Raw genomic sequence first — 16,610 nt, 5'->3', positions numbered from 1 at the left:
AATAAACAATAAATATTAAATAAATGCAATTTAAAAGTTGTTTTTAAAGGTTTTGCTTTTATAGTGATTCCCCAAAATAAATTTTTCCAACAATAGTCTTATGACATGAATGTAAGTTTTTAAAATAAATTAAAGTCAATTCTCAATCATACAAGTTATTAAAAAAATACTATTTATGGATGCAAAATATCAAATTGTCAATATTAAGACATTGTTGACCATATGTGAAGAATGGAAACCTTTACAATGTTGGAAAGCTATTTGAAATTATAACATAAAACTGCAGGTGTATTGATTGACCCGGTTATACACATTCAAGAGAGATCTGAACAGGCATGCTTCCTAATGTAGTATGTGTAATGCGGATTGAAACAAGCTAAGTGTACACTAGAAGGATGATAACCAAATGGAGGCCCATCTGGACCTAGAAAGAATTTATAGCAATTGAAGTAATGGATACATATATTAGTACTGACAATGCTTTAAGATACAATATTATGTGAGAAAAATAAATTATAAAAAATGGCACAACATTTATACCACATTTAAACAGACATACATTAAAAATGTATAATTTTAAGATCTGTGTTTAACAAAATCATAAGTGTTCTTCAGTCAACAGTGGCTGTCAACAGTGTATCCTCTTATTTATGGAAATACACATGGCAACAATGAATACCAGACTCCAGGCACCTTCTTTCTCCTGGGGAACAGAAGGTAGTCAATTCAGAGTAAACCCAACTGTCATGATCCTTTACTTTAAAATTTATACCTAGCTACTTAAGTATGAGTAGAGGAACAAAGACAAAGAAACAGCACAGACTTTACTGAAAAATGGAAAGTATTATTTTCTAATACTCCTTTAATTCAAAACAGTACAACAAAAGTCAACTAATGATGTTATGCACTTTGAACTCATAGGAAATTAGCCTAAGTCCTCTGAGAGACCAAACCCCTACTCAGCAAAGTAAAAAATAAAGAAAATGAAATGCTATAGAGACAGAACTCTCTGTTGGGTAGGTTTTGATTTTTGAGACAGAGTCTCACTATATAGCCCTGGCTGTCCTGGAACTCACTACATTAACCAGGCTGGTCTTAATTCACAGCGACCTTCCTATCTCTGACTCTCAAGTGTTGGGATTAAAAGAATGTGCCTCTATGCCTGGCTGAGATAGAACTCTTGAACAATGAGCTACAGATAGAGATGCAAGACTGGCCATTGCTCTTGTCTGCTGAGGACATTAGCAGGGCTCATGTAAGCTCCCACCACCTTGTATCTGAGACAGAGGACAGGATAGTCAGTCAGTAGAAATAGCTGCAAATCACTCTATAAAACACTGACATTAGCCTATTGCTAAATATTAAAGCTTAAGAAATATCTCAGTTATTAAAATATAAAGTTTGTGCATGAGCACTCAAAATTAGGGCCCTATTACCTGTTACTTGATTTATTGGGAAACAAAAATGGAATCTGACCTGAAGAACCAGAATTAAGCTCAACACTAAGTGAATTCCACTTTTACCTGCAAGGATCAATCTGTAACTCTTAGGAAAGGAAGTTCCTATACTATACAAAAATGGAATTAGAAAGGAAAATATCTAGAATCCAGCCCTCAAGCGTCTTATTTCAAAACAATGTAGGCATCATTTATAGATGAAGTTTACAAGATCTGTCAGGCAGAAAGGAAAACTCAAGTTCAGACAAACACAGAAGAAGCAAGAATTCCTTTGTTGCAACAAACACCAGCAGCCCTCTCCTACATTTACCCTATATGGCTGAAGAACCAGGATTGGCAATTCAAGGTTCCAGGGTGTTTACCTCTGACCCATCATTATTAACCCCTGCCCTCAGCTCCAGAGATCTCATGTCTCCAGGAGGCTAGCTGGGTAGTGGTTAGACCAGGACTATTAGTCCAGTCAACTGAGGGAAAGGAATGCTCATGTACAATTGAGCTGAAAGACAGCCACACAGCATGAAGCACAATTCACTCATCAGCTACAAAGGTGAATTTAGCTACTGATGTTATGCCACAAGGATGTCTGCCTCACCTCGATATTTTGACGTAAAGGTCAGCAAACTTTTCCATAAAGGGTCTGGCTGAATATTTCATTCTTTGTGGATATATGTCACAAATACTCAAGCCTGCTATTGGAGAGTAAAGATAGGCAGAGGATAAGTGTGTAGATGGGCATGCTTATGCTGCAGTAATACTATAAAGGTAAAGGGAAAACCTGGATTTGTTCAGCTACCTATAGTTTGCCCACCCCGATCTAAGCCAATCAAGCACACATTGTCCTGCATGTCTAGGTAAGTTCTCTTTTTGTTTTTTACAAAGCCCAAGTTGATTCCACTCTAGATCAACACATGGATGTCAGTTACTTAGAAGAGCTATCTTCTCCAATGAATTCTAATTGGTCATATCTTCTGAATAAAATATACACTGTGCAATATGTAGTCTTTTGGAGATTTTAAGGGCTTCTTTTTAAAACAGGTAGTTATGAATAGTTGCCAAAAAAAAAAAAAAAAAAAAACCCAGACATACACGTATACATCATTTACTATTTAATTTTAAAAGATTTGCTGCTACCCTGAAATTTGTTCAAGATGAGGGCAATATGTCAAAAGACTCCAAGTCTCTTCCACATCTCCTGAATTCATTATCTATTCCTGTATTGCAAGTACCCAGAAGCATGCTTAAAACTACAAACAGCGGACGATTGCTGCAGGGCAGGAATCTGGAAACTTAGCAGGGTGAGTCTGCTTTTAAATCTCTCCTTGGATTACAGTCAAGATGTCTTCAGAGGCTCAATGCATCTACAGTCTCTACATGGCTAACAGGTCTACTCCTGTGATGATGAGTTCACCTGGCCATCATTGGAAACCTCCCCTCATTACAAGGCCCCTTGTGGCCACATTTTCTTCATTCCGTCAGGTGGATACCTACATGGTAAGTAATCCATGGCACAATATAAGGGACCCACTGTGACTTTATATGTGCCTACTCTTGGAAGTCACTGCACATGGCTTTGTCCCATGTGTGAGAAGTCACTAGTTCCGCTCACACTCACAAGCGAAAGGGATTCAGCTCCATCTCTTGAAAGGAGCAATGTCAGAGAACATGTGAACACATTTTAAAACTGTTCCACCCCTCCCAGGAACTGAATGATAACAAGAAGATAGGATTAAGATTTTTAAAATTTTTAAACAATATTTATTTCATTTAATTGTGATTTATGTGTGATATGGATATTGTGCTTAAATAGCCACAGTCCATGAGTGGCAGTCAGAGGACAACTTGCAGGACTCCTTTCTTTCTGTGACGTGGGTCCTGGGGATCACAGTCAGGTGGCCAGGGTTGGTAGTGGGCACCTTTATCACCTGAGCCATCAGGCTGGATCTGGGCATTATTCCTCATCTGCTTGGAGTCTCCCCACTGATCCGAGCACCATGCTTATTTCATAAATATCTAGGACTAACACATTAATACACCAAATTGGAGGAAAATCAAGTGGTGCTTCATAAGCGATTCTGCAAATCTGACAGCAAACAATTTTTGAAAGCATCTAAGTAGAATCTTTGGCTACTTAACTTCTACAAATGAATTCGACTATAAAACGAATGGATAATGACGAGTCTTGAGCCATGCTTCTCCAGTTTAAGATCCTCCTCCCACAAATATTGGCTATGGAAGACCTTATATAAAAGGATGGAAAAAGGGTAAATTTTATTGAAATAGGGGTTGACTATTTTGTGAAAATTAAAAAAAAACAAAGTGAGGATAATGATCCTGAACCAGTTAAAATCTGCCTTCCAAACGGACTGAAAAACCTCTGTTCTCCCCAGAGCATTTCCTGAATTCCCAACTTTTAGCATTTTCCCTTATGGGAAAGATCTACTCTGGACCTGCACATACACAAACCTACCAGGTAGCCTTGGGAGGCAGAGCTGTCAGGAACAATGAATAGAGCTTCAGGGACTAAGAGGTACAAGTCACCTGCGCACCGACCAGTTTCACAGACAGGGGTACATAATACATCAATGGAAAGGGATGATCTACATGCAAAGAAACAGCTGTAAGTCAACTTAACATTTTCCTTTGTTTCAGCTGCCCCGTGTATAAACATGCAGAGAATTCATACTATCTTCCACAATGCCCAACATATACAAAGGCTTGACTCCCAGGCAAAGAAGTGGGAACATAAGTCACTTAATTCTTGGAAAGACATAAATGCACTTTAGGGAAAAGAAGAGAAAATGGGGAAACTGGATTTTCAAACTGAACTGTGATCTAGAGGCAGAGGAGAGGTTAGGATGAATAACTCCCACACATCCTTCGCTCTTCTCTAGGACGTGATGCCATGGTGAGTACCATCTCACTATGTGTGTGCACTTGGAGAGTGGATCCAATAGCTGCAGTTTCACATGGGACAGTTTATTTTCTATTTACAGCTCAGCACACCAGGAAGAGTTCAACACAAGAAGCCAAACAGTGATGCTGCTTCATACTCGGTGTTAGAAACCACTCCAGAGATTGCATCTGTCTGTCTCTGCAATTGGTCTCTTGTATATAGCCACCAGGTAAATGACGGTTTATGTAACTCTAGATAGATCAGTCCTTTTGCCAGACTTCATGATCTATGACAGCAGCATTTGAATAGATGTAATCACCTGGGCATGCATAACAGACTGTGAATAAGTTAAATGCATAATAAACAAACTGACCCAGAACCCTATGTCTAGTAGGGTAGGGTGCATGTATGTGTGTGAAAAAATAATCCCGTGATTACACAAGATTCATAAGCTCTTCATACTCCACATACCTCACACCATTTCATACTGAATTTCTGAATATAAAGACAACTGAAGCAGTATGCATACTTATATACAAGTCAACAAAGGCACGATTTATTGCACAGCAAAATAATATGAATCAATGAACAACATTTTACCAAGACAATCTCACCTAGTATTATTTGGCTATAACATCTTTTTCTTCATTTCTCACACACACAGAATTATTAACATCATTTGAAATACATTTAGGGAAATATATCCTCCACCATTCTACCTTTGCAGAGCTGTCTACTCTTTAACATCCTGCTCCAATAATCTCTCACCCCACAGGCCTCTCAGCAAGCACTGCCATCTCTGTCAAGTTTTTCTTAATTCAAATGAACGAGCATGCACCTTGCTTGTCTATCACAGTATACGATATGTATCAGTTTCCAAGATAAGATAATAGATTCCAGAAATAATGCTGTCTTACTTGTATTTTTGTCTCCCAACCTCCAACCAGCAAACTGCACACATGAGGACTCCCAGTGAATTTTCTATTGTGCTGCATCTGAGGCTAAGCACTACATTCATTAACTACTTACACCAAGAGAAAACAAAACCTTTAGCCTATAAGTCAAATCAAACTTAATAAAGAACTTGGGATAAAACTATTTAAAGTGCCCAAAAGTATCCCATGGTCAAGGAATTGGCTGTTAATTACTTAACACTATAAATCTGACACCAAAGGGAATAAATTAAAGCCTGGAATGGAGGCTGTCACTTGATCTGATGATAGCTGTACACATTCAGAAAATCAGGGACCACATTTCAGGCTGTCTCCATCACATTCCCTCAGACTGCAAAATGCTATGGTTTTCTGTAATTTCTCAGTGCCCCAGATGCTTCAGGTCAGCTCAATATCAAATGCCCTAGCCATCACTTCCAACTACCAGTGGGAGAATCATTCCTACAATAGTCTTATACTTTGAAGTGCCACCATCTCCATACAGATAACATTCTTAAAGTTAAGAAACCCATTTCTGAATCAACAGCATGAAGCCCCATGGCAATCTTTCCCAGTTAGGGCAGCAATGTTTTAGTTTCATTGTGCTCCCTTAGAATATACCTACTGAGTCATATGTAAAATAAATGTCTAATTTAAATTAATTTATAACCATCTGTAGTGCAGTTTTGTTAAGAATTCTGCCAAGAACAGGACATTTCTAATCAATCAAGCTCCCCCTTTCCACCACTAAAATTTTATATTATTGCAGTAGTTTTTAAAAGTCATTTTATCAAAGACATTAAAGATACCTGGTAAATTAAGACAAACATAAAAATTACTCAGAGACTAAGAAATGATTGCAAAGGGATGAGACAGGTACATGAGTAGTCATTAAAACTTGGTCCAAAGAAGTCCAGAGAAAGCAAATCAAGAAAAAGGAAAGGAAATTCAACAAAGTTGGAAAATAAAGCAAGCATTTGCAAAGACAGCCAGCAGGTGAGGGAAGTGGGAAAGAGAAGAAAGATGGCAGGATGGTTTTAAGCTGTTCACAGGGCCATGGCTTTAAGGCCTAATAAACTAAGGTCTGTGCGTAGCTGATTAGGACTGCTGTTTGCAACTAACAGGTAATGGAGGGAAGGAAAAAGACATTGAAATGAGGCTCAAAACCAACAGCTACGAATAGGTTTCATTAGGCAGCTAGAGGAGCAGGTGAACAGGCATGCTGATGGATCAGTCTACTGAGAACAAAAGCAGCTGCCCAGGTAATGAAAAGAACTAATGAAACCATTCATAGAAATCAAAGGGGGGGGGGAACATATCTCACTGGGAGGATTTTCCTTTCTACCTTGGGAACACAGCATTTGAGATGAGATGTCAGTGGAATTTGCAGCAGAGACAACCAGACAGGAATACAAGTAAAGAACTTAGTCAAAGGAAGTGCAGTGTGAACACTAGTGGTTTTACTCAGCATGAGTGTGTGTGTGTGTGTGTGTGTGTGTGTGTGTGTGTGTTGTATATATACTTGTGGTGGGGGGGTATGCACACATGTGCATATGCCTTGAGTGGAGGTCAGAAGTTGATGTTGGGTGGAGTCTTTTCTCCATCACTCTCCACCCTCTAGTTTTTCGATACAGGCCCTCTAACTGAAATGAGGCTCATCAATTGGCTTATGCTGGTTGGCCAATGAGCTTCTAACTCTAATCCCTCAGAACTGGGGTTATAGGCATCCACCACTGCACCCTACTTTTTATATGGGTGGTTTCTGGGGGATTTGAACTCATGCCTTCAGCAGGCACTTAGACAACTATGCCATCTCCCCAGTCCAGAAATTAGTTTCTACCAATGAGAACAGAAGTTAGCAAAGAGCTGGGAGAGCATTCCTAGGCTCTAGTAAAATAAAGGAATAGCATGAAAAAAAAAAGAAAGAAAGAAAGAAAGAAAGACTTGAAAAATAGAAAGGGAAAGGGTCAGAAGGCAGAAGAAAGTCAGAATGCAGAGGCAAGCACTTCCCAGAAGAAATTTGACAGGACTGAATTCTAAGGACTGAGAACAGTGAGTTTCCTTAATACATGTCCATTGGCCTCTGAATCAGGCCATTCAGTAAATGGCAAGGATAAAGCATAGGTAGACTTACTACAAAGATCTTAAATAGGACACATAGCAAAAGCTTTTGACTCCAATTTCAATTACAAGGAGACAAAAATTTAAAACATCTGTGTGTCAAAAAAAAAAAAAACAACAACAAAAAACAAACAAACCAAAAGAAAAAAAAAAAAGAAAAAAAAAAACCAAAAACCCATAACGTTTAAAAGTGAGTTACAGGGTATAAAGCGTTAACATTCAGGACCAGATAAAGGGTTGATACCCACAATCTATAACACTTTTTCTCACACACAGACACCAGTGTAAGGAAGCAAAGGAATATAAACAGATGTTCATAGAAGAGACTCAAAGGTCTAACAAACATAAGGAAGGTGCTCCGAGAAAGAATCACCATATAAACTGCAATTCTATCGAGTGGCTGTAATTAGTAAGATTGCTGATGTGACTCGCTGGAATAGGCAAGGGGATGAAAGTGTCAAGGAGAGCAGTCCTGGGAAAACAGACAACTGACCATTGGAACTATCACTACTTCCGATCTGCCACCAATAGGACCAGGCCTTCTTCAGTGGCCAATTCTAGACCCTGGAGTATACTGTGATCTCAACAATAAAGAGATATTCAAAATTACAAGTATGAGACACATCAAAAGAATATGTAAGCCAGCCTAAAACAATGGCCAAAAATTTGAGAGACAAAAATAAGGAAGGGAAACCAAGATTAAGAGAATATCAGATTATAATTTTTAAAAAATAATGAGTAGAAGAGCAGACAGCATTCTACACCGTTGAGCCATGTCTGCAATCTCTCCATTCACTTTAAAGAAAGGCCTTCAGAGGTGTGAAAAGCAGTATACACAAGGGTTTCTACTGAAGAACAGTTAATACCCAAGAAAAATTTAAATATCAAAATCATAAAATATCTACATTATGGAATATTATACAGCAGTTTTAAAAACACATTTGCATGCATTGAGAAAGACATAATGCTGTGTGGAGAAATAAATTGCAAAAGAATACTACAGTGTAGTTGGCTAGGGAGATAGCTTAGTTGGTGAGTTCAGATCCCTAACACCCATGTACATGGCCAGATGAGTTAAGCACATTTGCAATCCCAGAAGTGGGAGTGAGAGAGGAGGAGAGAGGCAGGTAGATACCTAAGTACATTCAGCTGTCAGGAGACCACACAACCCATTTACTGCGGTTACTCACACAGAGGGATGAGCAGCGGCATCTGTTCCTATGACTTTGGCATTATTCCTCAGGAACGTTGCCTGAGGAACTGAAGATTACTGGCTGAACTGTAGCAGGGAGACAGTGCTTCTGCAACAGCTCAGGTCTGACTGGGGCAATGTCACAGTTACAGAGCATGCCCCTCAGAGGCAGTAAGTAATACAGAAAGAGGCTTTGGGCCTGAAGCTCCACCTTCGTTTCAGAAAGGCTTCCTTCCACACAGGGAACATTACAGTATCAACCAGGAATGATAAGGGGAATGTCAAATAAGAAATGTCCAATTGATTAGGGTTTCAACAGAAGTGTCTGCTCTTGGAGGGTTCTTATAGCAGTCTGGATGGAAAAGAAAAAAAAAAAAAATCCCAAATGCTATAGACAATAGGAGTCACAGTTCAACCTTTTGACCTAAAATCCTAGATGAAATCATCGCCAGCCAGGAACATTCTGTGTTTTTCATGACAAAGTCAAAGTAAAACTTTGGACCCTCTTCTCTATAATCATTACAACATGTGTAGCCAACTCATTTCTTTACCAAACAGGATTTCAAACCTCACAGAAAACAGAGACAAAAATTTAACTGAAAGCACACATTTGGGTGACTGCTAAAATTCCATCCATTAAGGGACTGAAATCTAATGCACTTTCAAAAGAGATCATTTCCCATCAACAATCTGTAGTGTTTTCAAAAATAATAATTGAGAAAGTGCAGACATCTAATTAAAAGCCTTCTCCTAAGCCCCAGCTAAGTTTCAGTAAGTGATTAGAAGCAGCAATCCCTTTCCAACACCAAACGTTCATTAGTAACACCATATCCTGCAGCGAGACAACAAAACTTTAACCTCAGTGAACCGGACACTCTGCTCTCTGCATTTGTCCTTGGTAAGTGCGTAGGGGAAGCAGTAAAGCAACGATGTCACATACACACTGTCCTTCCCTCCTTTCACACTCACATATTATGACTGTATCTTTCCCACAATGTGCCTTTCCTAAGAGAGTGAGAATCTCTAGAGGCAACACCCACTTCTATTATATGCCATGGTCTTCTTTCTGGTCAGTTCCTTAGTGACTTCAAACTATTCATGGATCGTGTAGGAATTCCAAGTGAAATAAGCTGCAGTTTAGGCTATTGTACATATACAGTCTAAAGAGAGATTTTTCTAACCACAAATGAAATATGTAATGAATATGTATATAAAAAGGAATTGCCTCTCTATGGGAACGTTTGGGTGAGAATTCGTGAATGGCAGACAAATGTATGGGTATGATCCTAAGGAAGCCTTTGTATTGTCTGATAGGTGACGGACCCACTTCATCCAACTGTCAATTCCTATTTGATGGTTTCCTGTTCTAAGAAGTAAAGACACTGGACTTAAAAAAAAAAAAAATGGAATCTGTATTTTGGTATCATTAAGTTCTGATCTGAAATGTCAAATATAAACATATAACCCAGAACTTTCTGCTATTAGTGTAACACATGAGATATATATGCACTGGATAGAAGACAAGTGGTATATTTGGGGGAGCAAAGAGTATGCTGGCATCAATCTTCTAAATTAATAGAGGAGCACTTCTCAAGTAAAATATGCACTTATAGCCCATCTTTCACATCTCCTAAAATTTCATAGTGAGAAGATGTGGCATAAGGGAGAAATACTCAGTGTGAAGCCCTAATCTTGGCTGTCAGTGACAAACTGAACTTATTTCTGGTCCCCAGTTTCCTCTTATGTAAAATGCAAGGGGTAGGTATTCACATCTGAAGTTTGAGTCTGCCCTACTCTGCAAGGTCAATGTTTCCTGGGATGTACCAGCGATATCACCTTACAGTTTCTACAGGACAGTGGAAGAAGACACTTCCTGTAGATGGCTTGATATAACATTCTTTAGGACTTGCAGCATCTACAGCATCATCTACACATAGCATTCAAATTAGCTAACACCAAATGGTTTATGAGGTTGTATAATTATTGAATAGTAGGCCTTTGGATATCTTGCTAAACATAAAAATTGTCACAAATTAACATTGTTTGCTCTATCTTTCTCATCAGTCAAAAGTGTACATCCCTCTAAAATGAGCCCTAACCACCCAGCATACAGTATTGAGTCAATGCTGGCCTTTGCCATATCCTTGGGGAGCAAGACAGTAAGCAGCACTCCTCCATGGTCTCGGCTTCAGTTCCTGCCTCTAGCTTCCTGCCTCCAGCTTCTCTGGATGCCAGATTATTACCTGTAAACTGAAATAAACCCTGTCTTTTGGTTGCTTTTGGTCATGGTTTTATCAGAGTAGCAGCAGTGAGACTTGGACAATCACTGATCATCAGACAATGCTCATCAAGGCTGCACTGAGATCTCTCCTCCTATCCTTTAGTTGGGCTCATTTCAAAGCAAACTCCTCCCTCCTTAAAGCTACCCCACACCCAAACAAAAACAGCTAAGCCAAAAGGAGAGGAAAGGAAGAAAAATCAAGAGACATACAAACATAAAAGCCCAAATGGGGATGGGGGTGGGGAATGGAGGGGTGGGGGGATAGTGGAGGGGTTGGGTGTCGAGGTACATGGTGCACCTGAAAACTGCTAGGATGGCATTGGGAAACAGTATAGAAGCCACTCAAAACACAGCAACCAAAGGAGTCACACTCTGGGCATGTCACTGTAAAGACCATCCCCTTACAGAAAAGCAGAAGTACAACAACAAAAATTTTGTTCTATTCCACCATTTACTCTGTTAGCCTGTGATATCACAAAGATTTTGGTTCATACCATAGTAGAATTGATTTTATTTACTAATCTAAATACAATTTCAAGAAAATTGTGGGCTATCACACATGGAAGGATAAGGCAGGAAGTAGCCTGACTTCAAGAGATATTTTTAAGCAGGTTTTCATCTTTGGCATATTAATATTTGGGACCAGAAAATTCTTTGTTATAGGCAGTTCTCCTCAATACACAGGATATTTAAGAGAATTCTTTAACAACTTACTAGATGCTTTCAAGTTGTAACAACTAAACATGTCTCCAGACATTGCCAAATATCCACTGTGGGCAAAGATACCCCAAGTCTAGTGAATATGAAGCTGTATATAGTTTGAGAAAATAGCAGAATCAAACTATAGAAGTTATGTCCAATGTTAAAAAGTTAGTACACAGAATCTAAGCTCTGATATGCAAACTACATAATGTAAAACATGAAATACATTATTCTGCCAGAATAAAACATGGGCCAGTAGGAATAAAAAAATAAAATAAATAAGCAAACAAAAAAATTGGTGCTCATCCACATATAAAATGCTGGTTGAAGCAAGGAGGGAAGGCATGAAGAAACATTCTTCAAAATGATGAGTGATGTTGCTAGAAAGAACGAACATTCTAAAAATATTACATGCCAGTTTTATTTTTTTTTTTCTTTTTGTGAGTGCTCAAGGAAATAAAACCATAGTTACATTTGCTGTTTTCCTCTTTTAGACTACCATCTGGCCATCCACACTCACACTAGGAAAAAAAATCTCTAGCCAATGGGATTAAAATAATGTACCATCCATGTGTCAAGAATATGCCAGAGAGTCTACAGTTTGCTCAGCTATACCCCCCCAAAAAAGACAATAACGTGCTTAAAAGACTAAAAAATAAATCACTCAGATTATGCTAGCCAAATTACAAGATTCCTGTTGACCTTTGGGGTGAAAATGAAGGAAGAAAAAGACAATAAAAATTATTTTATTCAATAGACAAGATAAGGAATCAGAGTCGTTTACTAGACATGAACTGTCCCCCAAGTTATTTGGAAGCACTTTTTTCTTTTCTAATCAAACACAGCAAAACACAACTGATTAATGTTAGTGAATTCCCATTCTGCAGGTATGCATTAAGAATGAGTGAAATGGTATTGCTGGAATGTCTTTCTAGCCTGGTCTCACAGTTGATTTTGAGTTCCAGATGAACACACAGAGATGCTATATTAATTAAACTGTTAATAGATGCTAGGGCTTCTTATTGGCTAGTTCTATCTTAATTATTAACCCATTTCTATTAATCTGTGTATTTCCAAGTGGTCTCATCTTACCAAAGAATGCCTGTGTCTTCCTTTCATCCCAGTCCCTACATGGTGATTCCTTTTGACGGGTTCCCTTTGCACACCTTTCCCGGAATTCTCCTTGTCTCCTCACCCTGCCTATCTTCCTGCCTCATTGGCCAAACAATGTTTTATTTATCAACCAATAAGAGAAATATATATATACAGGAGGACATCCCCCATCAAAATAGTGCTTGAGAGGGGCTCGGTGAACAAAGTGCTTACTGTCCAAGTGTGCAGACCTGAACTCTGACCCCCAAATCCAGAAAACTGGACATGGTAGTGTTTGTCTCTAATCTTAGAGCTCCTACTGCAAGATGAGAGAAGGGGTCAAGAGAGCCTGGCATATGCAGTGGCAAAACAATCAGTGACCCTAACTAAAAACAAGGGGGTGGTATGTTGAGAACAGACACCCAAGGCTACCACACATGTGCCATGGCATGCACTCTCACGCACATACATACAAAGATTTAAAACAAAGAATGAGTAAAATAACAGGGAAAGTTCATGAAATTCTTGTACTGTTCCAAATTTAAAGATCCTTCACACAATGAATATGCAATTTATCAATATAGTGGGATCATTTTTAATATTCAAAAGTTACCAAAAGAAAAATGAGTTGTGCATGGCGGTACATACTCTAATATCAACATTCAGGATTATAGACAGGAATGTAGCTCCAAGTCAGCCTTGGTTATAAGAGACCCTGTCCAAAACACAAATAAAACAAAACAATAATGGCAAAGTGGTTCACATTGCATCTTTACTGGCCCACCCTTCCTAATTCTTTATCTCTCAATTACGAAGGCAGGCTATGGTACCAAGAATCTATGGTCAACAGCACAGGAACTACAATTACCAAAGAAATACCCTGTGTCACTGTACAAAGACACTGCATTGAATTCTTTCTTAAGCAAGGCGGGCAGAACAGAGGCAGCATTAGCAACCAGAGTATCCCTTCTAGCACAGGAATTTTAATCAATCCCTCAAACATATGGGAAGAGAAAAGCCTTGAAAAACAGGTATTAAACTCAAATGCTCCTCTCAAAAAACAACAACAGCAAAAAAAAAAAAAAAAAAAAAAAAAAAAAAAAGAGCTAATATAGGAAGAAAGAAGTGAATAGAGAAAATAGAAATAGGAAGGTTTAAGAATAATTTATTAGTCTCAAGAGGGTATCATATCCTTAGGAAGAGGTATGATTTGACAAAATTCTGTATACAATTGCCCATTCTATACACCTATATGAAATCTTAAGGCAACCAAAGAGAATATCTTAATGGGTTTTCAGGGTTGGAGAGATATCACATTAAGTAAGGGTACTTGCTGTTGAGTCTGAGGACCTGAGTTCAATCCCCAGAACATAGGAGGGAAAGAACTGACTCCCATAGGTTGTCCACTGATCTCCACTAACATGTTGCAGCAAGTGTGCACACACTAAACGTCTTAAAAAGGTGTTTAATTGTTTTTTCAGAGAGACAGATCAGGTGTAAGATACTTTTAGATATTAAAGACTTAAGTACAAATTTAGAAGAACAACTAGAAAGTATAATTTATCAAGCCATTAATTTCTCACACTTATAGTCCTCATACTCTGAGAGGCTGAGGCAGGAAGATTATCGAGAATTGAAGGCCAGTCTGGACAAGACTATGAGTTCCAGGCCAGCCTTGGTATCTGACTGTGATCCCACCTCTAGGAACAAAAACAAAGCACCAGAGGCTGGAGAGAAGACTCAGGGGTAAAGAGCACCTGATGCTCTTGTTGCAGACCTAGATTCTGTCTCCAGCACCCACAAGACTGCTCATAACCATCTTTAACCTCAGTCCCAATGAACCTGATTCCCTCTCCTGACCTCCTTGGGCACAGGGACACACAGGGTGCAACTACATGCAAACACTATACACATAAATAAAAATAAATTTTAAAAATTAAAACAAAAAGCAAACGATATGCACCTTTTCAAGTAAAACAAGGAATACTGAACAGGAAACGTTGCAAAAATGTATAGTGGTATGTTTATGAACATTTATAAAAAGCAAAAACTTTCTAATTTCTATAGAAATATACAACTATATATATATGTATATGTTAATGATCTAATGCATCAGAGGCAAGCTAAGGGGGCAGACTTTGGCTGGATAAGTGAAGAAATGTCATAATCATCAGAATTACAGCAGTTTTCAACACAGCAAAAGGCACACCTGAGAAGGGAATATTAGGAGAGTTGTGAAACTCTGTTTCACTGAAGAGCATGAATGCTATTTAAGATAAGACATGGGTAATAAAATCAAATAAAACATAGATGAATTCACCCTCATTCAAGCTTTGAAACATGCCATTTACAAAGTACAAATTAATGAAACATACACACAATAAAATGACACAGTATGGGTAAATAAAGAAATGCAATAAATATAGCAATGTAACATGAGACCAACTAGGAATAAAATTAGCATTAGTGGGAAAGAAACAACTCCCCTATTGATGAAGTATACAACTGGGTAGATGGTCATGCTACAAACATGCATTCAAGTTACATACCTTCAAATTATAAAATGCAAAACTTAACATTAGAACAACACAAAAAATGATTTCTATATTTATACTGCTTGAGATTTAAACCATCTTTCTCAAGACTATGTTTCAAACGAAATACAAATAAAAGGGATTTCAATAGGACTACCCAAATCTAAGTAATGGTATATGCACACATCAACAGAGCACATAACCAATATGAAGCTTAAAAGTTGACCATCTATTAGCCACTCCAAAATCTCAAAGCACAAAACACAGAAGCTTGTTCTCGAATATACCCAAAAATACATAAGGACAATCAACTGACCCTTTATTGTTTAAACAGCATCATGTGGACAAAAATCTAAATATTAGTCCTGATAAAACTAGGGAAACGGAGGCCAGGCATTGGTGGCACACACCTGTAGTCCCAGCACTCAGAAGCAAGCGGATCTCTATGAGTTTGAGATCAGCTTGATCTACAAGAGCTAGTTCCAGGACAGCCTCCAAAGCCACATAGAAACCCTGTCTTTGAAAATAAATAAATAAAAAATAAAAATAAAAAACCTAGGGAAATGGGCAAAAAGGTAACTCCAGATTACAGTATAAGTTTGCAGGGTCATTCTACAACACAGTTTGAGATTACTCATCAAAAAATTTTAATTTACATAACTCTCAAGTCAACCTCTTTAAACCCCTCTTATTAAAACAAAATACACATAATCAGAAAACAACTATGCAACAGTATACAGTTCTACATTAATTGTAACAGCAAAAAAAAAAAAAAAAAAAAACCAAGAATGCAAATATCTATGAAACAACAAAAAAAAAAAAAAAAAAAAAAAAAAAATGGTTAAACTATTTGCCATGTATCTGTTTCATACAATGTCATGCACTGCCACGGAAGACCCTCCAATGAAAGGGTTTTATTCATGTTAAGTGTGAAAGACATATGCATATCACTCAAATTATGTCCATGCAAAATGAATACAAGCAAGAACTGTTTGTATACACACAAACACACCTTTTACTTATGAAAAGAACATGGCTTTCATGGTTTGTTTCAATTTGTTTGAATCTTTTATGGTTTGTACTGCTTGCATAATTTAAAAAAAATAGCACTAATTTTTAAAACACTTATTTACTACTCAGAGAAAAACACTGGGATCTCTCTGTTTTCCTAGCACACATTTGATCAAATGCACCAGACAGCAAAGAAGGAGCATAAACTTCCAGCTGTCCCGCTAACATCCTTGATGTCTCCTGCTTTGCAGACTGTGGTTCACCAGACATGCCCTACCGCTTCACTGCCTCCGAGTTTCCATTTACTACCCACGTTAACTGAAGAACCTCTCGCTTTTGGGCACAGAGCTGCAACCTCCTAAGTACCATTTACCTCATTCTCTTCCACTTTCCTG

The 16,610-nt window shown here is 38.2% G+C and overlaps 1 protein-coding gene across 1 annotated transcript in view; it reads right to left on the bottom strand.

Moving 5' to 3' along the window:
- Positions 1 to 16,610, bottom strand: part of Ube3d (ubiquitin protein ligase E3D) — a 133,483-nt gene that overhangs the window by 82,383 nt on the left and 34,490 nt on the right. The gene's annotated exons all lie outside the window — the stretch shown is intronic.

Source organism: Phodopus roborovskii, unplaced genomic scaffold, assembly GCF_943737965.1.
Source record: "Phodopus roborovskii unplaced genomic scaffold, PHOROB, whole genome shotgun sequence".
Lineage (NCBI taxonomy): Eukaryota > Metazoa > Chordata > Mammalia > Rodentia > Cricetidae > Phodopus > Phodopus roborovskii.
The sequence above is the reverse complement of the archived record's forward strand: the minus strand, read 5'-3'. Positions and strand labels throughout refer to the sequence as shown.